This window comes from Schistocerca nitens, chromosome 4, assembly GCF_023898315.1.
Source record: "Schistocerca nitens isolate TAMUIC-IGC-003100 chromosome 4, iqSchNite1.1, whole genome shotgun sequence".
In the NCBI taxonomy this organism is placed as follows: Eukaryota; Metazoa; Arthropoda; class Insecta; order Orthoptera; family Acrididae; genus Schistocerca; species Schistocerca nitens.
The window spans coordinates 926,148,517-926,175,382 of record NC_064617.1 but is presented as its reverse complement, the minus strand read 5'-3'; positions in this window follow the sequence as shown (position 1 = coordinate 926,175,382).

Below are 26,866 nucleotides of genomic sequence, written 5' to 3'. Positions count from 1 at the left end.
GCGAGGCTGCTTTTACCTTACACTATAACACTCAGGCTACGCCATCGCTCCCCCACTACCGGCACAGCCAACTCGATACACACGACTGCTCGCTAGCAACAACTTACTCCTACAGCTACACAGTTCCTACTGCAGTCAACACTGCTCTTTGGTCTGAGATTCTCTTATACCTTACATATCACAGGCAGCGCGTGAGCAATCCATCGAAATTACATCTGCTCGAATGCGCTAACAACAAATTCTTTAATCATGGACCTCTTACATAACCCTCCACTGGGGGGGGGCAAAAATTTGGCAGCGGTGGTGAGTCAATTGGACTTGCCATGAGCAACAAATTTTTCTATAAACTATTTAGTTACTAAGTCTACAGTCACACAGTATATACTTTACTGATTGAAAAAGTGTATACGCAATGAGTACAAAAGATATTAACAAATTACATAAAGTGCACACACATTATAAAAGTCTTTAGCATATTTGGGACAACTAATCACATTAACAAATGAAATAAAGTGCACACGCACTGTATAAGTCTTTAGCATTTTTTTACAAGAACTAAATAAATAAAGTGCACACGCACTGAGTACAAAATATATTAATAAATGACATAAAGAGCACACGCACTATAAAAGTCTTTAGCATATTTGGGCCAACTAATCACATTAACAGATGGAATGAAGTGCACACGCACTGTATAAGTCTTTAGCATTTTTTTACAGGAACTAAATAAATAAAGTGCACACGCACTGTAAAAGTCTTTAGCATATTTAGGACAACTGATCTTATTAACAAATGAAATGAAGTGCACACGCACTGTATATGTCTTTATCATTTTACAAAATTTAAACGCACTGTATAAGTCTTTACCATTTTACAAGAACTAGGAAAGGAATGGGAAGGATTGCATCATGGTTGTAGCACAGTAGGTTGCACGTAGCTGCACTGAAAGTCCATATCTTTCTACAGAAGCACAACACCAAGTGAGACAATCTGAACTTCTCTTCTCTGAAGTATTCATCAGCGTAGCCAAGACACTGAAATGTTGCATCAATATTGTATGTTATGATTTTGGTAGTACACTAGGTACACCAAACAGTAGGACCATAATAACATCTCCATCGTTCAAGGTGGTGGACAGATTGGTACGTCAACACCACATTCTTGTAGAATCCATACTCTTTCACCAACGTAGAATTAGTGCATAAACCAAATATAGTGCTCCATGATCATGAGAATGGACAGGACAAACGGATATTGCAGTAATTTCTGGTAATTAAGTCAGAAGGTAAAGGACATTAAGTCCTATGCTAGTCATCATTGAGAATTACATTAATGTATCAACCGATCTGAATAATTATTGGCACTCATTGTTTCGTTACTAAACATTTCTGTACTATGTATGGAGTATTACAGAACAGTATTCATAAGTCATCTTATTACAGTAATTGTTACAGAACATTATTCATAAGTCATCTATATACAGTAATTATTGGCACTCATTGGCCAGTTACAAACCATTTTATGCATTATTCAGAAGTCATCATTCAAAGCAAGAGTTAATTAATGCCATAGCATTTATGCATAAGTCATCATATTACAGTAAACAGTGGCATTCATTGGCCAGTTACTAAACATGTAGCAAGTATTGAGTATTAAAAAACACTATTCATAACTCATCTGATTGCAGTAATTATTGGCACTCATTGGCCAGTTGCAAGGTATTCATATAGTTTTACAAAACATTATTCAGTATTATTCACAAGTCATCATTCAAAACAGGAGCTATTGAGTGTAGCATCAAGCTACTGGTGTTTATACATGATATCATGTAAGTGACATAAGACATATTTAAAATATAAGACAATGGAACTATTAGTCAAGGTCTGTAGTCCACTAATACATAGATATAATGGATTCAATACATCTGAGAAATTTGCATTATATTTAGGACTAGAAATATATCTTAAACTGGTAGCATTATTTGGTTGTATACTGGTAATAGCTGGGACTGGTAGTAAGTTGTTGTTTTATTTATTTTTTTTTGTTATGCTAGCAATGCATTGTGTTGGGATCGATAATTAATTGCTGGGGCATGAAAATATTTGGTTTTGACTTTTTGCTGGCAATAAGGATTAATAACGTCATTCGTCATGAGTCAGCTGTAGCAAGGTTATGAAACAAGTACGGTATATGTGATCACATTCATGAATGATAGACATAAATGGGTAAAAAAATGCAAGTACTAGAACAGATTTAATAATTAATTGCTTATAGCATATTAATATCATGAAAAGCTTCTGTTGGAAAAAAATACAAAGTGGATTATTGAGCTGAAAGAAAAAATGTATGTTGTTGTTGTTGTGGTCTTCAGTCCTGAGACTGGTTTGATGCAGCTCTCCATGCTACTCTATCCTGTGCAAGCCTCTTCATCTCCCAGTCCCTACTGCAACCTACATCCTTCTGAATCTGCTTAGTGTATTGATCTCTTGATCTCCCTCTACGATTTTTACCCTCCACGCTGCCCTCCAATACTAAATTGGTGATCCCTAGATACCTCAAAACATGTCCTACCAACTGATCCCTTCTTCTGGTCAAGTTGTGCCACAAACTTCTCTTCTCCCCAATCCTATTCAATACTTCCTCATTAGTTATGTGGTCTACCCATCTAATCTTCAGCATTCTTCTGTAGCACCACATTTCGAAAGCTTCTATTCTCTTCTTGTCCAAACTATTTGTCGTCCATGTTTCACTTCCGTACATGGCTACACTCCATACAAATACTTTCAGAAATGACTTCCTGATACTTAAATCTATACTCGATGTTAACAAATTTCTCTTCTTCAGAAACGCTTTCTTTGGCATTGCCAGTCTACATTTTATATCCTCTCTACTTCGACCATCATCAGTTACTTTGCTCCCCAAATAGCAAAACTTCTTTACTACTTTAAGTGTCTCATTTCCTAATCTAATTCCCTCAGCATTACCCGTCTTAATTTGACTACATTCCATTATCCCCGTTTTGCTTTTGTTGATGTTCATCATATATCCTCCTTTCAAGACACTGGCCATTCCATTCAACTGCTCTTCCAAGTCCTTTGCTGTCTCTGACAGAATTACAATGTCATCGGCGAACCTCAAAGTTTTTATTTCTTCTCCATGGATTTTAATACCTACTCCGAATTTTTCTTTTGTTTCCTTTACTGCTTGCTCAATATACAGATTGAATAACATCGGGGAGAGGCTACAACCCTGTCTTACTCCCTTCCCAACCTCAGCTTCCCTTTCATGTCCCTCGACTCTTATAACTGCCATCTGGTTTCTGTACAAATTGTAAATAGCCTTTCGCTCCCTGTATTTTACCCCTGCCACCTTTGGAGTTTGAAAGAGAGTATTCCAGTCAACATTGTCAAAAGCTTTCTCTAAGTCGACAAATGCTAGAAATGTAGGTTTGCCTTTCCTTATTCTTTCTTCTAAGATAAGTCGTAAGGTCAGTATTGCCTCACGTGTTCCAGTGTTTCTACGGAATCCAAACTGATCTTCCCCGAGGTCGGCTTTTACTAGTTTTTCCATTCGTCTGTAAAGAATTCGAGTTAGTATTTTGCAGCTGTGGCTTATTAAACTGATTGTTCGGTAATTTTCACATCTGTCAACACCTGCTTTCTTTGGGATTGGAATTATTATATTCTTCTTGAAGTCTGAGGGTATTTCGCCTGTTTCATACATCTTGCTCACCAGATGGTAGAGTTTTGTCAGGACTGGCTCTCCCAAGGCCATCAGTAGTTCCAATGGAATGTTGTCTACTCCCGGGGCCTTGTTTCGACTCATGTCTTTCAGAGCTCTGTCAAACTCTTCACGCAAGTGGTTCTCTTTTCTCCAACGGCCTCTTTAATTTTCCTGTAGGCAGTATCTATCTTACCCCTAGTGAGACAAGCCTCTACATCCTTACATTTGTCCGCTAGCCATCCCGGCTTAGCCATTTTGCACTTCCTGTCGATCTCATTTTTGAGACGTTTGTATTCCTTTTTGCCTGCTTCATTTACTGCATTTTTATATTTTCTCCTATCATCAATTAAATTCAATATTTCTTTTGTTACCCAAGGATTTCTACTAGTCCTCGTCTTTTTACCTACTTGATCCTCTGCTGCCTTCACTACTTCATCCCTCAAAGCTACCCATTCTTCTTCTACTGTATTTCTTTCCCCCATTCCTGTCAATTGTTCCCTTATGCTCTCCCTGAAACTCTGTACAACCTCTGGTTCTTTCAGTTTATCCAGGTCCCATCTCCTTAAATTCCCACCTTTTTGCAGTTTCTTCAGTTTTAATCTACAGGTCATAACCAATAGATTGTGGTCAGAGTCCACATCTGCCCCTGGAAATGTCTTACAATTTAAAACCTGGTTCCTAAATCTCTGTCTTACCATTATATAATCTATCTGATACCTTTTAGTATCTCCAGGGCTCTTCCATGTATATTATGCTGAAAAGTAGTGAACTTCGAATTAACAGGTAATGAAACGTGTACTCAATATCTGTGTACTGTAGCTGTATTTCCCAAAACATTCAGTCACTATACTATGCGACATAAGACATACTGTCAAAAGGAAATGCAACAAATACTTAAATAACTACATAGCATCTGTCAACTAATAGTAAATATATAAACATCATCATTATCATCACCTGCAAAGAAAAACTTCATTATTCGTATTACCATATTCTTCATATAACTAACTATTCATCATCATTTATTATCATCTGCAAAAAATAGACACTTCATTATTCATTATTCAAATTACCATTTACTTCATACAGCTATTCATAGTATAGAGTTTCTTACTTCTAGCATATTTCATCACTAAAATTAACATCTGTAGTTCTGTCTGACAGCTTGCTCAGTCACCTCGCATTCTGAAAGAAAAATAATTAGTCAATACTGCTATCATACGATGTGTATAGTATATTCTGGTTAATGCTTGTTAATTCTGATCCATTTACTCTTCATGACAAGATATTGCATTTTCTTTCGTTCATTCCGATGGTAAAATTTCCATTTCAGAGTAAACCACTGTGGTTTGTTTAATTTATTTCTTGTACACGTTATTGCTTTCTGAAAATGATGAATAAGGATTAATATCTTGCATTTAAATCACATACTCATTAAATGAAAACTTGTTTCTAGTGATATAATTAAGCATACAGCATAGCATGACAGAAAACGTATTAGGTCAAAAACACAGACAGTTTTCAAGTGAAAAAATGTACACACAGTATCATAATGTAGTAGCAAATAATGTAAAATAGTCACGATGTTGAGATATCATAAGGCAAAATGTCAAAGTCAACTGGTGTTTTTTATATCTTAAAGATTACATAGTGTATACAGACAAAAATTCTACTTTCGATAGGAAAACAATCATACATACACAAAAAATGGAAAATGTGCACGGTATGATGTCTAACGACAAGAAAAGCGACCTGCTAACCTTACCTTGCCGGGCACTTGCCAGGAAAAAATATGATAATCATCAGTAAGTGTTCATATAAATATCTGCAAATGGCATTACAGTGCGACAAATCATAAAGTATGTTCATTCAATAAAGGGTTTAATATTGGAAATACGGTGATTGCCCTTACTTTTTCTGGTTCTCAAAGTTTCGACGTGTACTACATTGGGGTGAGGAATGCTGCGAATTCCATATGGACCTGCGTATAGAAGTTCAAATTTACTGCATCTACTCTTTCCTCTGTTGGATAAATAGTGCGTACGTACTAATATCTTCTGTCCTGTGTGAAAGTCACGGCGTGTACAAACCTGTTTTTGCTGTCTTCTCCGGCGCTCTGCGGCACGTTTGATGTTGTTGAGCGCAATCTCAATTATTTCATGGTGGCGTAGTCGATGAGATGTAGGAAAAGATACTAATTCTTTAATTTTGTTCGGTGGTTCAACATTTTTCAGTATAACAGTCGGAGATAGCATAGTAGATTCATTTGGTATGGAGTTAATTACATCCTGGAATGAGAGTATGTGTGTATCCAAATCAATGTGTTTTTTATGGCAGTATATTCTACATAGTTTACCAATTTCTTTCATTAGTCGTTCACAAGTGTTCGAAGAAGCGTGATACTTGGATATATAGATGGGGGAAATGTTTCTAGCTCGTAACATACGTGTCCATACCGCAGATCGAAATTGTGGTCGGAAATTACTTTCAATACATGCCCTACATGAAATAAAAAATGTTTTATAAATGCATTCGAAATAGGTTTAGCAGTAGCTTTGCGTAACGGAGTGAAGGTAACAAATTTCGAAGTGAGTTGAACAGCGACAAAGATGTAGCAAAAACCTCTATTAGATCTGGGAATCGGACCAAAAATGTCTACAGCGGCCATGTGTCTCCATTTAACGGGTACAATGGGATGTAACGGAGGAATATGTGAAGTCGTGTCTGATTTAGCTTTCTGGCAGGTTTTACATGACGCTAAAACTTGTCGAATACGTTTCTCCATATTAGCAAAATAACAGTTCTGTCTCAGTATAAGAAAACATTTTCTGGCTCCATAATGTGTGTAACTTAAATGAGTATACCAAATTAATTTGTTAACAAGTTCGTCAGGAATGCATAATAACCAATTCTTGCTGTCAGGGTGAGAGCGGCGAGACAGAATATTATTGCGTACAGTATAATGGTTTCTAATGGTAATATTATTTTTATCTTGCCAAAGGCGTTTAATTTCTTTCCACACGTTGTCTTTGCTCTGCTCTTGTGCTATGTCTCGTAAAGATGACGAAATAAAATTTTCGAATGCAACTTGTTGAATATACATGACGCTAAAATTTGCTTGGCAGAAGTTGGTTGCGATGTCTTGCTGATTGTTGCTGAGAGAACGGGATAGTGCGTCTGCTACAACATTTTGTGTACCGGGAATGTGAACAATTGTAAAATTAAATTCCTGTAAATAAAGTTTCCATCTGCTTAACCTGTCGTGTGTAAATTTTGTGGAAAGTAAAAACTGTATAGCTCTATGATCTGTGTAAACGGTCGTATGTCTTCCATAAAGAAAATGCCGAAATCTCGTAAATGCCCATACAACACATAATGTTTCAAGTTCTGTAACAGAATAATTGCGTTCAGCAGGTGACAAAATGCGACTCGCAAAGGCGATGTTTTTAATTACTGTAGTACCGTTTTCTTCAATTTCCTGAAAAATGTGTACGCCTAAAGCGGTGTTAGAACTGTCGGTGGCAATGGAAAAATTTCTAGTAAGATCTGGGTGTGATAAAAGTGGTGCATTCAACAAAGCATGTTTCAGATTAGCAAATTCAGACTGTGCTTGGCTATCCCAGGACCAAATAGTGTTTTTACCCGTTAGTTGGCATAATCTAGGGCTGTCTAAAGCAGAGTAATGAATAAATTTACGGAAAAAGTTAACTAATCACAAAAAGCTGCGTAGTTGTTTCTTCGTCGTTGGAACAGTAATGTCACGTAAAGCTTGAAGTTTTTCCGGGTCAGGCGCAATACCTTCTGCTGAAATTACATGTCCAAGAAATTTTATAGAAGTTTTGCCAAAGTGCGATTTGCTAAGATTAACTGTGAGTCCTTCTGCACGAAAAGTTTGCAACAGTTGTTCACGAATCAAATTGTGTTCAGACCAGTTAGCTTCTGCAATAAGAATGTCGTCTACATACGTTGTGATTCTGTATTTTAATTCTGTCGGAAGTATAGTATTCAAACCGCGAATAAACGCTGCTTAAGAAATTGTTAAACCGAACGGTAATTTACAAAATTGGTAACAGTCACCAAAACAGAGAAACGCTGTGTACTTTCTGCAGTTCGGATGGAGCTGAATTTGCCAAAATCCCGATTTCAAATCTAACGTGGAATAAATAGCAGTACCATGAAATTTATGTAGAAGTTCTTCTAGTGTTTGAGGGCGATCTGCTTCATTAATAATGATGTCATTGATGTGACGCGAATCAAGTACAAGGCGAAGTGAGCCACCTTTTTTCTTAACAATATGGAGCGGGTTTATGTACGGACTAACTGCTGGTCCAATAATTCCTTGGTCAAGCATAGCTTGCAATTCTTTCTTAACTTGTTCTCTGTGATTATATGGAATGGGATAATGTTTGGCTTTAAATGTATCGTGCTGTTTAACTTGAAATTTATGCATGAAACCGGACATAGTACCAGGGACGTTGTGAAAAACTGGAGCTTGCTGTAAAAGAATGTTGCGTAGCTGAGTACGTTAGTCGTCTGTATTTGCACTGCTTTGTTTAACTTTATCGGAAATCAATTGCATAACGTCATAGTCGGCTTCGTCTGGTGTATTGTATTTGTGTATGTACGTATCTGTGAACAATGTGGAATGACACTCTATATTACGCGATGTCGAAATGACCACTGTCCGATTAATTGTTTGTTCTTTTGCAGATAAAGAGTGCTGAAATTCTAATGCCAGTTGTACATTTTCATCCTTTAACATTAAATAGGAATTTTGAAAGTCAATAATTGCGTCGTGTTGTACCAGAAAATTCGTACCTAAAATAACGTCTGTTGTCAATAAGGGCACAATCCAAAAATTTGAGTGAAACGTATGACCTGCAATACAAAATGATAAGTGTGTCTGTAATTTTACATCTACTCATTTACTAGATACTGCTCCTTTTACTTTAATTTTGCCTAATGGTAACGTAGGATATGTATTCTCTTTATTACATTCGTCGAAAGTTTCCTCATTTATAACTGACATAGGTGATCCAGGATCCAGAATCGATTACTGCTGAAAATGTGGATGAACCAATCTTTACTTCAATGACAGGGTGGGAAATAGTTTTTTGAATAACTGGTTTTTCATGCAAAAGAGTGTCTCGGATGTCGTCAAAAGTAATAACATTTTCGTGAACAACATTCTGTGTGTCAAAAGTATTGCTTACGTTGCTGGAAGATTCAGTTTGTACTGTATCTAGTCAAATTCTATCTGACGTGCTATTATTTGCGGGAGGATGCTGTGGCATTTCAACTACTTATACTGGTCTGTTATTTCTTACTGACGTATTAGGTTCGGGATGATACCGACTGTCTGGTTCATTCATAATAATCTGTTGTGGATGATTCTGCTGCTGGTAAGACCGACTGTTATTAAACGTACGTTGAAAACTGTGCTCTTTACTTTTACATCTGTCATAATAATCATTGCTATACGGCGCGTTGCGATAGGAATTGAAATGATGTGTCTTCTGTACGTAGTGATTTCCTTGTTGCTGTGCATTACTATTTGTGGAGACGACGCTATACGTGTTGGCGGCGAAACATTAAAGCTTGGTTGACCTTGCACATTAAATTGTTGGTTAGCTATGCTAACCACTGCTTTTGATGCTGTTGCGGAGAAAACCCTCTATTGTTACCAAAATGTGTTTGATATTGATGAGAATTTTGTACATACAGATGATTATAATTTTGTCTGTCATTAAAATTACGCTGGTAGTTCTGGAGTGTCTAATAAAAATTGTCACTTTTAGGTAAAACTTGTCGTATCAGGTTTTCTTTACTCATTCTTAATCCTAGATAGATCGATAGTTGGAGAGCTGTTATGATAGATATAAAGGATAGTAAAAGAGAAGGCAGCAGTGCAGAAAACTAAAGATGAAATAGAACTACTACGGCTCGGGGCCCTGTGAACGCTACGGCACATATTCATCAAAGTGTAATGAATCCCCTGAGGTCTCTTACGCGTTGCAAATAAATTTTAGTTTCTGCGTTACAGGCAATGCCGGTGAAAATCCAAAAGTAAATTGTTGTATCCAGTCCAAAGGGTGAATCTGTGTTCTGTCATTATTAAATACCTTAAATTTCCGAATGGATAGAAAGTGCTTGTAATCAAAATTATCGTCTCTGTATGTCTCAACAGGTTCAGGATTGAATGATAATCTGTTTGTCTGTGACTGGTCGGAATCTAAGTCACGTACTCTCTGTAAATTACCTAAATTATACTGGCTGTGTGAGTGTGAGAAATGTTCGGAATGTGGCGTATGCTGTGCCGTGTTATAGGCTGAAATTTTTTTTATTTCTGTCACTTCTTGCTGTAAAAATGACAATTTTCTACGCAATGTATTGTTGGACGAACCTATCTCACTGACTGTCTGCTGTAAATTTTGGAATTCGGGTGTTTGATTAAACGAAACTGGTGAAGTATCGTCTGATTTGACGTCGTTGTTATTATCGATAACCTCAATATGACTGGCCAATTCATCAAATTTTTCAGTCAATGCTTTAACGTGATCATCATTTTTAGTGTCACAAACATTAATTTGTTTTTGGATTTTACGCGTGGTTTTGTTCAATTTCTTAACGTCTGCTTTAATAGCATCGGGATCCTGTATTAATTCCAACTGTTCAAGTCTGCTGGTCATTGTCTGAAAGTCTACTATGTGAGTGTTTGCTTTTGTTTTAAGAGTGGAGATTTCATCATGAAATTCGGTGTTCAACTTTTTGATTTCGTCTGATACTGTAGCAATGTTGTTGTCTACGTATGCTTTTGCTTTCGTAAACAACTTTCGCTTATCTTCTTGTCTCTGTGCAGCAATTGTTTCCATGACTTGCTTCTTTACTTTATTCTGTTCCTGTATAAATTTACGGTAACGCGTTTCACTGTTTTGTAGGTGGTGATTAAAACGTTCGTCAATTTGGCTGTTCTGTTGGTCAAATTTCGTGTCTACTTTCGCATCCAGTGTGCGTGAAAGTTCTGATGACATTAATTTAAACTCGTCGCGTAACTGTGTTGCGTTTTCAGAACATTGTTTAGCGACTGCACTAATTTCATCTCTAACTAATTTAGTTATTGCTGCATGTGTATTACTTAATTCTTATGCCACAGATCTAATTTCTTCACTACTGTTCCTAGAACAAGCCTTAATTTCCTCACGTAATTGTTCTTTAGTATCACGACATTGCACGGCAACGGCTGTAATCTGTTCACTAAATTGTTGTCTTGTTTATCATTCGACTGTTTGGAATTGCTGTCTAGTTTTTCATTAATTTGTTGTTTCAGATTTTCATTATTTTCATTAATTTGTTGTTTGAGATTTTCATTAAGTTGTAGCATTAGTGCCATAATTCGATCCATGCCAAAATTAGATGCTGTATTCTCTGTGCTGTGTGATGGTGTATGTGCATTTGTCACGTTTTGTGTACCCATTAGGTCATTGTCTGATTCACGAAAAGGTTTGCAAATCGGATGTGCTCTGTTGGTCACTACATCGGAATCAAATACATCTGACATATTTTGAGTACATTGTTCACCTTCGTTAGAAACAATTACCTGTTCGCTACGTAAATTTTGCAAATCAGGTGTGTTAAACTGGAAAGCGTTCATTGTAACGGAACATGCCGCGTTATCAATTGTTACATTTACGGTGGACATAATTGAATTTGTTTGCTCATCATTAGGATCAATATCATTACTAGTGATCGGCACGCACTGATTATCTGTAATTAGGGGATTATCACTATTACACTGAGTGTCGCAAGTATTATCGGTCAAATTATTCGAGTCGGCTATTTCACTCATTGCACATCGCGATGTACTGATAGCAGTTTTTCGCGGCATTTTCACAAATCAAAGCTAAGCACAAACTCAAACAAAGACAAAGCAAAAATGGAACAAATACAATTACAACAAAGAGCAATAAATTGCCGATGATCTGTGAAAGAAGTGTGACAAGTTAGTAAATGCGTTGCGCCAGATGCAAACTCCATGTAACATTAAGTAAATAAGAGCAGATATATGACTACTTCTCAGAAATTCACAAAAATACGATCCTGGCCGGTTGTCGACAAGTGTAACCTCCCCACAAAATACAAAATAATTTGAATAATATTCACCTTTAGTATCACCTCCCCACAAAATAAAATAATATAAGTATTATGAATAATATTCACATTTAGTGTAACCTCTCAACAGTAAAAGTTCCTAAACCTATCAACAGGAAAATTTCGTAACCTACCAATAATCAAATGTGACTAATCTCTCAATAAAAAAAAAATTGTGGCTCAGTTATAACCTTTCAATAATTGACTGTGAATGTAAACTGGTAAATTTCGGACGTCAGCAGTGCTGCGTCATGGCCCTGAAAGATCATTCTGAAAAAATTGAAAATTCTTACCTCAATAAGGTCGCCGGATAACGCGTATATATCTGCTCCTATAAGAAATTTTTCTGGCGCATCTTAGTGCAATGCTGGCCGATAGATTTGTCACGTATAAAAAGAAACAACTGATTTTTCTTTTCAATAATCGGGATGATCATGGATTGGAGAAATTAGTAAATTCTTTAAATTGAAATGAATGGTTGTTAAAAGTTACTTTTTATGAGAAAGATTATTATTAAGATATTTTTTAAAACATTTACATGCGACTTGATATAACAATACTACATATGCGCGAGGCTGCTTTTACCTTATATTATATCGCTCAGGCTCCGCCATCGCTCCCCACTACCGGCCCAGCCAACTCGATACATACGACTGCTCGCTAGCAACAACTTACTCCTACAGCTACACAGTTCCTACTGCAGTCAACACTGCTCTTTGGTCTGAGATTCTCTTATACCTTACATATCGCAGGCAGCGCGTGAGCAATCCATCGAAATTACATCTGCTCGAATGCGCTAACAACAAATTCTTTAATCATTGACCTCTTACAATATTCTTCACGTTGTCTCCAGCTTCCCTGACAACAAACTGCAGAATTCTCATCTTGAGATGCACCTGTTCATCAAATAAAATTGATACGAACATTATTACAGACACTGACGGAAGCTCAGACAGAATAGTAAGACTAATTTTAAAAATAAACGGAAGGTATTCCGTGGAAAGCCTACGTAGCAACCTGTTCACACCCTGATGAGACAGTTGGAAACCTCTACGAAAACTGCACTGGTGAGTGACAGAAAATCCCCCTGTAGGAGGAAATTGTGAATATAATGCCTTAAGTGGTGAAATTTAACAAGAAGAATTAACGCTTTTGCACGTTTATCTCACTTGCTAAGTACCGTTATGTTGCTGGCTCAGCCTTATTCGTCTGTTTCATTACGATGAGCAGTAAGCCGTTATGGTTCTCCTGTTATAAGATGATTTCGTTTAGTATGCTACTAGTATGTCACAACGGTCTTGTATATCAGAAAAAGCTGCACCTTGACGCCGTGATTAAAACCGCATTCCATTAATTTTTTTCCGTGTATGCTTCTAAGCAATCTCTAATGACACATCTGATAAATGTTACCCTATTAGCGTAACTTTTCGGGCAATCGCTTAATTTTCATAACAGCATCAGAACTGTGTTAATTTTTATTTTATATGTTGAATGAGAGGTAACCTGACGACCGTAAGTGGTAGAGATAGTGAAGCGCTTTACAGAATATCAGTTGAGGTGATTATTTAGCAGTTTATTTTATATTCTTAGTTGCAATAATAGAATTATGTTGAACATGCATAAAATTCTTTGCTGGGGCAATATGTGACCGACGTGAAGAAGTAGGTACACCTACACCGTAAACTATAATACACTCCTGGAAATGGAAAAAAGAACACATTGACACCGGTGTGTCAGACCCACCATACTTGCTCCGGACACTGCGAGAGGGCTGTACAAGCAGTGATCACACGCACGGCACAGCGGACACACCAGGAACCGCGGTGTTGGCCGTCGAATGGCGCTAGCTGCGCAGCATTTGTGCACCGCCGCCGTCAGTGTCAGCCAGTTTGCCGTGGCATACGGAGCTCCATCGCAGTCTTTAACACTGGTAGCATGCCGCGACAGCGTGGACGTGAACCGTATGTGCAGCTGACGGACTTTGAGCGAGGGCGTATAGTGGGCATGCGGGAGGCCGGGTGGACGTACCGCCGAATTGCTCAACACGTGGGGCGTGAGGTCTCCACAGTACATCGATGTTGTCGCCAGTGGTCGGCGGAAGGTGCACGTGCCCGTCGACCTGGGACCGGACCGCAGCGACGCACGGATGCACGCCAAGACCATAGGATCCTACGCAGTGCCGTAGGGGACCGCACCGCCACTTCCCAGCAAATTAGGGACACTGTTGCTCCTGGGGTATCGGCGAGGACCATTCGCAACCGTCTCCATGAAGCTGGGCTACGGTCCCGCACACCGTTAGGCCGTCTTCCGCTCACGCCCCAACATCGTGCAGCCCGCCTCCAGTGGTGTCGCGACAGGCGTGAATGGAGGGACGAATGGAGACGTGTCGTCTTCAGCGATGAGAGTCGCTTCTGCCTTGGTGCCAATGATGGTCGTATGCGTGTTTGGCGCCGTGCAGGTGAGCGCCACAATCAGGACTGCATACGACCGAGGCACACAGGGCCAACACCCGGCATCATGGTGTGGGGAGCGATCTCCTACGCTGGCCGTACACCACTGGTGACCGTCGAGGGGACACTGAATAGTGCACGGTACATCCAAACCGTCATCGAACCCATCGTTCTACCATTCCTAGACCGGCAAGGGAACTTGCTGTTCCAACAGGACAATGCACGTCCGCATGTATCCCGTGCCACCCAACGTGCTCTAGTAGGTGTAAGTCAACTACCCTGGCCAGCAAGATCTCCGGATCTGTCCCCCATTGAGCATGTTTGGGACTGGATGAAGCGTCGTCTCACGCGGTCTGCACGTCCAGCACGAACGCTGGTCCAACTGAGGCGCCAGGTGGAAATGGCATGGCAAGCCGTTCCACAGGACTACATCCAGCATCTCTACGATCGTCTCCATGGGAGAATAGCAGCCTGCATTGCTGCGAAAGATGGATATACACTGTACTAGTGCCGACATTGTGCATGCTCTGTTGCCTGTGTGTATGTGCCTGTGGTTCTGTCAGTGTGATCATGTGATGTATCTTGTAACCTCCCCCTCACTTATCGACCTTAATGACAGTGAAAAATTAAACCGCGTGTACCTAATGGGAATTTTGGAAAAGCAATCGTCACCGAAGTTAATCTGTCGGTAAAGAGGGAGGAAAGGGTTACATCTAAATGAAAGGAAAAATGCAAATGAAACTGGTGGAAATTAATTTTGAAAAGGGGTAAAGTTAATAAAGAAAGTAAATGTGCGGCCGTTACGTCAACAATTAACTAGCGGTAATTAGATATTTGAGATTTGGGGGAAATCACGGTCGCCTGTCCTAAGGACAATTACTATAGTAACTGAAAAAGAAAGGTTATTACACATATAATTAGCACTAGAAGCGTGGCAACTGAAGGTTGACACGTGTAGTGTGAAAACTGAAAGTTTGTCAGAAGTAATAAATTTCGCTACACTCTGACTTAATTTAGCAAAAGAATTAATAAATCCGGAAAATCGAAAGTTAATTTAGTGACTGAAGTCAATAGTGAGCTTTCTTTCTGAAGCACATCGAAATCCAGCAGAATACGGTTAGCCTTGGACTACCTCAACAATCATTTCAAAAGCAACTTGACTCTACGCAATTTAGAAACAAGAGATTTAACTTTGAACTTGAATTAAATGATTCTGAATAATTAACAATAGTAAAATTTAGTACGTACCAAGCTGAGCTGCAGTCACAGGTAAGCTAAAATATGCTAACAAAACTCGCACTCTTAATTTGTGCTTGTGTAATCTAACTATTGTAGCCAGCTATGCTTTAGCTGCACTTTGAAACTAAAGTAATGAAATGCAATGATAGTACTTTAATGCTGGCGTCTGAATTTCAACGACACTCGGTTTCATTTCGGAAAAGGAAGGGACCCTGCTTGGTAATGCAATTGGGACAATGAGCAACAAAGGTTCATGCTAAGTTGCTGTAATTTTGCGAGGCAAATGGAACAATGTGAAAAGCTGAGGTCTGCCATACAGTTCTGAAACTTTACGTGCTTTTGGTCTTCCTTGTTAGTTGATTGAAGGTTTGAAGCCGTCGATCGAGGAGGTGGCGACAGTCACTCATTGTCGGCCGTCGCTGTTGCAGAAGCTGGATGTTGGCGGGCCTTCTTCTCGACACGGTCACCAGGCGAAAACGGGCCCTTGATGTGCGCCAGCTAATGCTTCCCGTCCGCGACACCATGTCAGAAACTATCATCGCAAGTCGAGCGCAATTACATGCTGCTAAACCCCGAAAGCGCGGCAACTCGCGGGAGCGTCACACCACACACCTGCTCCACTCGCTACCCCAGCCAGACTCCAACTGCTCTGCCCGCGCTCCACGCGGCAGAGTTAACACTACCAAAGATCCTACACACTTTGATTCTTCACACGACCTATCGATGTAATCGTTCGATAGCAGTTTTCCCTAGGCAAGACCCAGCGTAAAAATACAAATAATATTTACGTAACAAACCAATTATACACCGACATAAATGCATACATACATATATATATATATATATATATATATATATATATATATATATATATATATATATAAATAGTAAAACAATTACAATATATAAAGGCACAGAAATGTCATATATTCAGGTAACAAATTAAGGAAAAAACTTACAGTACAACAGATGGAAATAGGAGGATATGCATTTCCGGCGTTACACGTGCCCCACATTGTCTGAGGATGTTCGTGTAACCTAAACAGACTCAGAAAATGTCCCAAAAGAGAAACAGCGGAAATGCATATGCTCAAAACATCAACAAAATTTAGCATTCGGCTAATTAACCATAAACCAATTTTTAGACGATAATAATTGAGAGGAGACACTCCTAATCTTATTCCACTCTGTCATCTTGCACAAAATAAAACAGGTTGACAACATATTAAAATTCATAGACAACATGGTTTAGCTATACTAAAAATCAAAATTCCTATCAGTATCAAGAAATTGAATACTATTTACAAAATTAATCATAGTACATATTCATAAAAAACAGGTATATCAAAATACGCAAATTAATAATTAATTACATAGAATACACATTTTATATAACCTTTTCATAATTAATACTCTCGCCATGAAAGTCCAATTCACGCTAATCAAGAAAATAATATACAGCAGATCGACAAAAACATAAATATTGACAGCAGAATTCTTTCACATCAGCTGTCCGGGAAGAAAAACTACACCGCCTTTCGTACTCGCAAGTACAAAGAACGCCGACAGCGGCACAAGAGCCGACAGCGGCACAAGAGCCGACAGCGGCTCCGCCTCGTCAGTATTGTTGCGCCCGCCTGTGCGGCTCGCTTGATCTCACTCGCCCTGTGTAACGGCATCTCCAGAACGTCCGTTTCACTGAATTCTTTCGGAAAAACTCACTCCCGAGTAATCTCAAGGAGTCCCTTAATACTATCACAGTGGATAACTCAACACTGTCCATCATCACACGCATGTACTAGCCTGAAACTTAAAACAGCGTCTAAGTACATCGGCAATGACTAGTAAAACACACATTCATGAAATCTGACAGCTAGTTACAAAAGCATATTTACATTCCTTAATCTACTGTGACTCAGCTGAAAACTTAAACTAGCAGCTTGGATTTTTCAATTGGTTAAAACGTCTAATCAAAAATTAATTAATTGTTAATTACAAGTTCTTTAATGACCTCTAGGTCAGGCAACAGCATCGCAACATGGCACATCCTTAAATCTTACACTCTATATTACATACTGTACAAATTACCCATTCTGTGGTATTAATCAATCCTAGGTTGGTACAATTTCAAGTCTACAATATTCCGTATACCTAATCGTTTTCCAGAGCTTGGATACTCTAAGCAATAAGCATTTGTGTGAGGTATACCAATGACTTTATATGGTCCATTATAAACAAACTTAAATTTAGAGATTTCATTGTCTATCTCGCTCGATTTCTCATGAGCTTTTACAATTACTAAGTCTCCGATTGCAAACTTAGCAAAACGCGCTTTAGCGTCATGACGACGTATGCGAGCATCAGCTTTTAGCTTCATTACTTCTCGCAAACGATCTTTTTTCACACCAATACTAATGTTAATCCGTGGAGGGAATTTGATTATCTCTTCCACTAAACTTTTACTTCTGTCATCCAACAGGATTTCCTCTGGAGAAAATCCCGTAGATTCATGTCTCAAGGTGTTCATAATTCTCTCAAATACTGCTACATATTTGCCCCATGCCCTATGGTTGTGATGGCAATAGGTACGGCAAAGTCGGCCTAGCTCGCGCATATACCTCTCAGCGGGATTCCCAGCCGGACAATAAGCTGAAATATGGATCACCTCGACCCCATTACTTTCCATGCCTTCATTCCACAACTTAGAAGTAAATTGTGCCCCATTGTCTGATAGAATCGCCTTGGGCTTACCAATATGAACAAAATAATCGTTCACAAGCTTGCTATAGACCGCTTTGGCTGTAGCTTTCCTAATCGGGTATAGCTTGATGAACTTGGAAAAAGCTTCTAGTACTACTAAAATGTAGGCAAAGTTTCCTGATGACTTGGGCAAAGGTCCGTACAAGTCCACGCACAGTAATTCAAAGGTGTCGTTAGGCCGTATACTTTGCATAGGACCACGACTCGTACAGTTGGTAACCTTCACCTTCTGACATAAATCGCAAGTTTTCACTCTGTCAGTAACGCGTTTTAACATGTTGTTAAAATGCACTACTTCATACAGCTTTTCCGTACATTTCTTCGGTCCACAGTGACCATACGCCAAATGGTAGTAGTCTATTATTTCCGTGACGAATTTGGTGGGCCAGCATACCCGCCAAATATTACTATCTTCACCCTTACGTATGTACAAGATATGATCGTATATCTTGTAATACTTCCTTAATTTCTCTCCTTCTGGACTCCTTTCGTCATATCGGGTTTTCACCATATTTAAACAACCATCCTCGTTCTGATGACGACGTAGATTCTTACAGATGTTCACTATTAATTTGCGTCCCTCAACTTCTTTAAAATAGTATAATTTGACCACTCCATCTGACTCCTCTTTCAATACATCTTGATTAGACTCGGGCAACCGCGACAGCGTATCCGCAACGCAATTGTCGGTCCCTTTTACGTAACAGATGTCATAGTTAAATTGCTGTAAATACAGCGACCACCTAGTCAGTCTTTCGTGAAGGAGTTTACAATCCTTCAGATAAGTGAGCGCCTTATGGTCCGTATGAATAATCACCTTACGGTCCCATAGGTAACCCTTGAACTTCTTGAATCCCCACACGATAGCGAGACACTCTTTCTCAGAAATCGTGTAGTTTCGCTCACTTTTTGATAAAGTTCGACTCGCGAACGCTATCGTCCGGTATTCCTTATCCTCTCCTTTACCAACTTCTTGGAACAGTTCTACCCCCACCCCGTAATTCGACGAATCCGTTCCCAGATGGAAGGGTAGCGATAAATCAGGATGAAATAGTATGTTAGATCTTAACAACTCGTCTTTTAATTTCTCGAAAGCGGCCTGACACCCGTCAGTCCACACAAACGGAACATTTTTGCGTAAGAGGTTATTCAAATTTTCATCATTAAACACTTGTCCTTTTACAAATTTACGGTAAAATCCTGTGAGCCCTAGAAAACTTTTTAACTGTTTCCTAGACTTGGGTGGAGGACAATTCCTTATTGCCTCTAGTTTCTCTGGGTCCTTCGTAATACCAGCAGTGGTAATTACATGCCCTAAAAATTTCAGTTCCTGCTTTACAAATTCGCATTTCTTTAGCTTTAGAGTCATTCCGCCACGGCGCAATGCTCTAAAAACTTCATCTAACAGGTCACAATGGTCATGCCAAGTGGCATTGGCCAACAATAGGTCGTCAACATATACAGTTAACCTTGAACTCAAAGCCGATCCTAGCACTTTATCTAGGGCCCTGATGAATACGGACACAGATATATTAAGTCCAAACGGCAGTACTCTATACTGATAACACCTGCCCGCAAACAAGAAGGCAGTGTATGGCCTAGATTCTTCTTCGAGTTCTATTTGCCAGTAACTAGCCGTCAGATCGAGGCTAGTCATGAACTTAACGTCATGAAAACGTTGCAAAATCTCCTCCATACTCTCTGGTCTGTCTGTTTCACGTTGAACGACCCTATTCAACGTGCGTGCGTCAATCACAATACGCACACTACCATCCCGTTTTGCTACAATGACCAAACCGTTATTGTATGGACTCGTACTTCTTTCAATCACTCCCCATTCGATCATCTTATCTATCTCCCGTTGCACTGCTTCCTTTTTGGACAGCGGTATAGCATACGGTCTCACGAAGAATGGTTCGTGCGGAATTACATGCAACTTGCATTTATATCCTTCCACAAGTCCCGGTTTGTCTGAAAACACACTCTTATTCCTCATTATCACTTCATACAGGCCTCGTCTTTGTTCGTGTGTTACGTTTGATACACCGTCTACAATACTTTCCAATGCAGTTTCTACACTATTGTCAATGCCGAGATTCCTCACATTACAGTAGTTCAAATTCATACCTACATCAATATCATTCAGCCAGTTAACAATGTGTATAGGCTGGTATTGCCTATGCACACCGTCTCCTGCCTCGTCAAAGCTAACTACTATTGTTTTATCTTGTGACGTACATGTCAAAGTTTTGCTTTCGCAATTAATCACTGCACGGTACTTTAATAGCCAATCTAACCCGATAATTACTTCCGTAGTTAAGTCTGGCACGACGACAAACTCTTGCTCAAATCGTGCCCCACATATCTCGAAGTTGACAAAAATCTGTTTTGTGACCGGTTTACTGGCCTTCCCAGTAGCACCGATAATTTTCACTCCTGTTACTGGCATAACTACGATACCAGGTCTGTCTTTCAGTAACTCAAATATTTTCCCAGATACAGCACTCAATTCTGCACCGGTGTCAATCAACACGTTTAGTTGTAGGTCGTGCATATTAGCAGACACTACTATCTGTCTACACTTGTCCTCGACTGTTTCTTTATTTTCCCACAGTAAATCCTCGTCTATATCCAGGTCATTCCAGAAAAAACCATCCGGCTTTGATCCTAAATCCGGTTTATCTGGCGGCTTTTTCAGCCTCTGTTCACATACAGTCTTAATTTCAACACGTTTGTCCTGAGGCTTAGTCTGTAGCTTCGCCTCCAATACCGAAACCTTTTCCTCTAACTCGTCAACTAGTGAGTGTTGCCCTGCTATCATTTCACTAATTGTCACCTTTGTTGATTCCACTTTGGCCAGATTGATATCATCCGCCAATCTACCTGGAGGAATGTGCCCAGTAGTCTCTGCAATTACTTCCGCTAGATCTGCGCAACCCACACTGCTATCGTCTGACCGTATAATGTCAGCTCTAACCTCATACACGCTGTAATCCACATGCTTTTCTACCAATCGTGTCCGGCTATCACTAAAATTTTCGTAATCTTTCTCCTCAATACTTTCGCAATGTTTAAACTGGAGTTTTGCGTCGGATGGGTCGGCTACTTCTACCACTGTAACTTTCGGTAAAGTCTGCCGGTTAGGGCCAGAACTTTCCGTTACTACTTCAACAGCCAACTCCTGCGGGACGAAACACGACGAATCTTGCTCGTGCTCCCCATTAACATCAACTATTTCTAGTAAAGTCTGCCGGTTAGGGCCAGAACTTCCTATCACTTCACAAATACTATCTTCCTGTGGGACGAAACGCGGCAAATCCTGCCCGCGCTCCCCATAAACGCTTCTCCCATACAGACCCCTATATTCTCTTAGTTCGTCGTATAAGCGACCGAACTGCCTTAACCAGACCTCATCCCTCTCTGCATCCCCTCGCTCGATGACGGACGTTTTATCCGACATCTGATCTTCTCTCAACACTTGCGAATCATTCTTAAACTCAATCTCCAGTTCCGCTGTGGGTATTACAGCTACCACTTTGTAATCGATTTCCGGAACACTACTTAAATTGTTCTCACTGACAGTGAATGTACTTCCTACTGCCGTGTATACAGCTGATTTACTACCTGTGGGCGCACTCCTTTCTCCTAACACTGGCACACTCTCCCGCCGTTGATTATTCCACACGGAATTTTCATAACGACGACACCTGGGTTTTCTACTGTTATTGGGCCGCCAAAATTTCTCCACGCCCGGTCGGCCCCTCACCGGCGCGGCTAATGGTTTCCCTGTCTCGTCCCAGCAGATACGATCCCCGGATGCTGCTGAGGCGGCTGATCACACACTCTGGCGTTATTACTATTCTGCGAAGCCCGTATCACGCTACTATGATACTGGTTTCCGTCATTCCTGTTATTATTTGCATTGTACCGATTGTCATTACAGTCCGAACCACTATTGTTATTGCTGCCAAGATTGCGGTATGCATTATTCCCATAGTTATGATTGTTGTGGTTGCTGTGGTACCCGTTGTTGTTACCACGGCCTCTACCAGTATCGCGATTATTGCGCCAATTGTCCTCGTCCTCAACTCTTTCCAGGAAATGATTGATTGTCCTGTAATTGCTTCCTACGTAGCGTTTTGTATCATCTGGAAGCTTCTTGTAGAGTTCCCAGACTATTTCGGATTCCGTGCGGCGATCACGCAAATATTCCAACTTGCGGATCCAGCCCTCACAAAACTCCTTCATCGAGCCGCGCGAATTCGCCTCGAAAGGCCTCGATACGACAAATTCGCGCCAGACACTTTGCTGTTTTTGCTCTGACCAGTATTCAGCCAGAAACAAATTTTTAAACTCGTCAAAGGTCAGGTTCGTAATGTTGAGGTTTAAGCCCCAACGCTTGGCATCACCAGCCAACACATCAATAACCGCATTAATTTTTCTCTCATTAGTCCATGATCTGGGTAAAACTCTTTCACAGTTTTTAATGAAATCCGTCGCGTGTATACCGCCTTTTTTCAAGGGGTCGAACCGCTCCTCTTTCGTCAACAATTCCGAACTATATGCACAGATTGGCACATAGCTCTGTTTTTCTTCAAGTTTCTTTTCTAATTCCGACACTCTCGTAATCACTTGGCAAGTGGTTGTCGCAAGCGTTTCCACTTCCCTCTTTTTCTCTTCGCAGGTATTAGCCTGCTTCCTCACTTTGGTATCTACTTCGGATACTAAAACCTTTAAAGTTTCCACCTTCTGTTGATCGTCTTTTCTCACTAATTGAATTTGTTCCGTCACCTTATTCTCGATGATCGGAGCAACTGCGTCTCCTAAACTTTTCTCGATTCTGCTAATTTCGGAATTAAAACGCGTATTTATGCTCGCAATTTCCGCCTGAACGCCTATCATTTCCTGTTTAAGATTACCGATTTCGGTATTAATCACAACAATATCTTCTTTGATTTTATCAACTTTTGTGTTAACAATTCCAACATTGTTGTTAACAACATTAATAGCTTTGTTCTGATTGTCTAGCTTCCTGTCAATTTTTTCAGACTGAGCTTTAATTTCTGCCGATTGAGTTTCTATCTTGCTAGACTGAGCCTTGATTTCGTTAATCAAAACATTCAATAAATCAGTTAAATTCCCGGAAACTACCGGTTTTACTTCCGTAGCGGCTTCCTCTTTAATTGTCCCCCCGTATTCGTCATCAATGGATTCCGATTTGATTTTCACTTCCGATTCCGAAACATTTTCTAATGTTTGGAATTCCATTTCTGCTCTTTGTTGCGTCTCGGCGGTCGCGTCTTTCATGCTAGCCGCCAGCCCCTGAACAATGGGTACCGCGGTGCGTGTTTCCCACTGTTCGACCGATTGTTCCGTACCCAAGTCTACCAAATTTTGGTAATTGTTGCCTTCACTCATTTTAATAATTTTCAATATAAATAACAAATCTCAAATCTAATTAGGATTCCTCAGACTAATATTCATAACCAGTACTTTGTTACGAGATTTGCACAATGCAAAATTCGTGTCCAGAACAACCTCAAATTTGAAGATTGTCCTGTCACCAGGTCGCCACGTGTAACCTCCCCCTCACTTATCGACCTTAATGACAGTGAAAAATTAAACCGCGTGTACCTAATGGGATTTTGGAAAAGCAATCGTCACTGAAGTTAATCTGTCGGTAAAGAGGGAGGAAAGGGTTACATCTAAATGAAAGGAAAAATGCAAATGAAACTGGTGGAAATTAATTTTGAAAAGGGGTAAAGTTAATAAAGAAAGTAAATGTGCGGCCGTTACGTCAACAATTAACTAGTGGTAATTAGATATTTGAGATTTGGGGGAAATCACGGTCGCCTGTCCTAAGGACAATTACTATAGTAACTGAAAAAGAAAGGTTGTTACACATATAATTAGCACTAGAAGCGTGGCAACTGAAGGTTGACACGTGTAGTGTGAAAACTGAAAGTTTGTCAGAAGTAATAAATTTCGCTACACTCTGACTTAATTTAGCAAAAGAATTAATAAATCCGGAAAATCGAAAGTTAATTTAGTGACTGAAGTCAATAGTGAGCTTTCTTTCTGAAGCACATCGAAATCCAGCAGAATACGGTTAGCCTTGGACTACCTCAACAATCATTTCAAAAGCAACTTGACTCTACGCAATTTAGAAACAAGAGATTTAACTTTGAACTTGAATTAAATGATTCTGAATAATTAACAATAGTAAAATTTAGTACGTACCAAGCTGAGCTGCAGTCACAGGTAAGCTAAAATATGCTAACAAAACTCGCACTCTTAATTTGTGCTTGTGTAATCTAACTATTGTAGCCAGCTATGCTTTAGCTGCACTTTGAAACTAAAGTAATGAAATGCAATGATAGTACTTTAATGCTGGCATCTGAATTTCAACGACACTCGGTTTCATTTCGGAAAAGGAAGGGACCCTGCTTGGTAATGCAATTGGGACAATGAGCAACAAAGGTTCATGCTAAGTTGCTGTAATTTTGCGAGGCAAATGGAACAATGTGAAAAGCTGAGGTCTGCCATACAGTTCTGAAACTTTACGTGCTTTTGGTCTTCCTTGTTAGTTGATTGAAGGTTTGAAGCCGTCGATCGAGGAGGTGGCGACAGTCACTCATTGTCGGCCGTCGCTGTTGCAGAAGCTGGATGTTGGCGGGCCTTCTTCTCGACACGGTCACCAGGCGAAAACGGGCTCTTGATGTGCGCCAGCTAATGCTTCCCGTCCGCGACACCATGTCAGAAACTATCATCGCAAGTCGAGCGCAATTACATGCTGCTAAACCCCGAAAGCGCGGCAACTCGCGGGAGCGTCACACCACACACCTGCTCCACTCGCTACCCCAGCCAGACTCCAACTGCTCTGCCCGCGCTCCACGCGGCAGAGTTAACACTACCAAAGATCCTACACACTTTGATTCTTCACACGACCTATCGATGTAATCGTTCGATAGCAGTTTTCCCTAGGCAAGACCCAGCGTAAAAATACAAATAATATTTACGAAACAAACCAATTATACACCGACATAAATGCATATATATATATATATATATATATATATATATATATATATATATATATATATATACAAATAGTAAAACAATTACAATATATAAAGGCACAGAAATGTCATATATTCAGGTAACAAATTAAGGAAAAAACTTACAACAGATGGAAATAGGAGGATATGCATTTCCGGCGTTACAATCTGACCCCAGGAATGTGTCAATAAAGTTTCCCCTTCCTGGGACAATGAATTCACGGTGTTCTTATTTCAATTTCCAGGAGTGTATGTCTGCTTTAATCTAAGAGGAGACCTGAAGGTCCTAATCTGGCTACTGGACGCCAGTCAGTTAATAGTTTTTCTTTCGTATTCAGGTTGACTCATATTTTTTCTGTTGTTTGGTAAAATGTAAATGTCGGGTGACTGGAGCCTCCCGTCGAGTAGACCGTTCGCCGGGTGCAAGTCTTTCGATTTGACGCCACTTCGGCGACCTGCGCGTCGATGGGGATGAAATGATGATGATTAAGACAACACAACACCCACTCCCTGAGCGGAGAAAATCTCCGACCCAGGAATCGAACACGGGCCCTTAGGATTGACATTCTATCGCGCTGGCCACTCAGCTACTGGGAGCGGACTGTTGTTGTTTGGTGGGAGTGGCTTTTCAGTGGTTGCCACGTGAGAGAGTTCCGTTGTATTAATATAGTAAAAATATTAATGACATTTGTATTTATAAATAATATTAATATCTCACTAGAGGAATAAAATCTGAATCAAGTATTTGAATGTTATATGTTGAATTCATTTCTTTATTACGCATTCGTATCGAATTATTGGATCTTTTGGCTTCTTGCCATGGCGTTAGATGTTTTAAACTCTCTGTTCTTGCTCTTTTAGGCCTTTATACGAGCGTTGGAACTTTAATGGTGGCAACTGTTTATTTACAGCTCGTACAAAATAGATACGTGTTTCAAAGTTTTACTAACCTTCAGAGTAGTCACCAGAATTGTGTATAATCCGTTTTCAGCGATGTGGAAGTCGTAGAATATTTCAGCAGTGCCTGTTGTGTTGACAGTTCGAGCGGCGCGGTCTATTGCTCGACGAATTTGTAGCAGTTCTGAAGCGAATGCTGATAAGTGTTTCCTTCAGTTTAGAAATCGAGTTGAACTTACGAGGGCTTAAGTCAGGGGAGTGCAGTGTGTGGTATAACACTTAGCAGCCCCATCAGTCAAACAAATCAGTAACAGCTTGCACTGTACGTGCTTGAGAATTGTCCTGCAAAATGACGGTCAGGTCCTGCAGAAAGAGTCATCACTTCTGTCCCTATGCTGTTCATTTTTGGAACCATCTACGACCACCTTAGCTAAAAGACAAGTCCTGTGAACAATATTAAGAATTATTAAGAATAAAGACGGAACTTTGCGTGTGACAGAAGGAGCCAGAAAGGCCACGCGAGTTCGGCCTCAGGAGCCATCTTGGGCGGCCTATTGCGAAAAGGTCGTGCGCTTGGGCTACTGGAGTCCA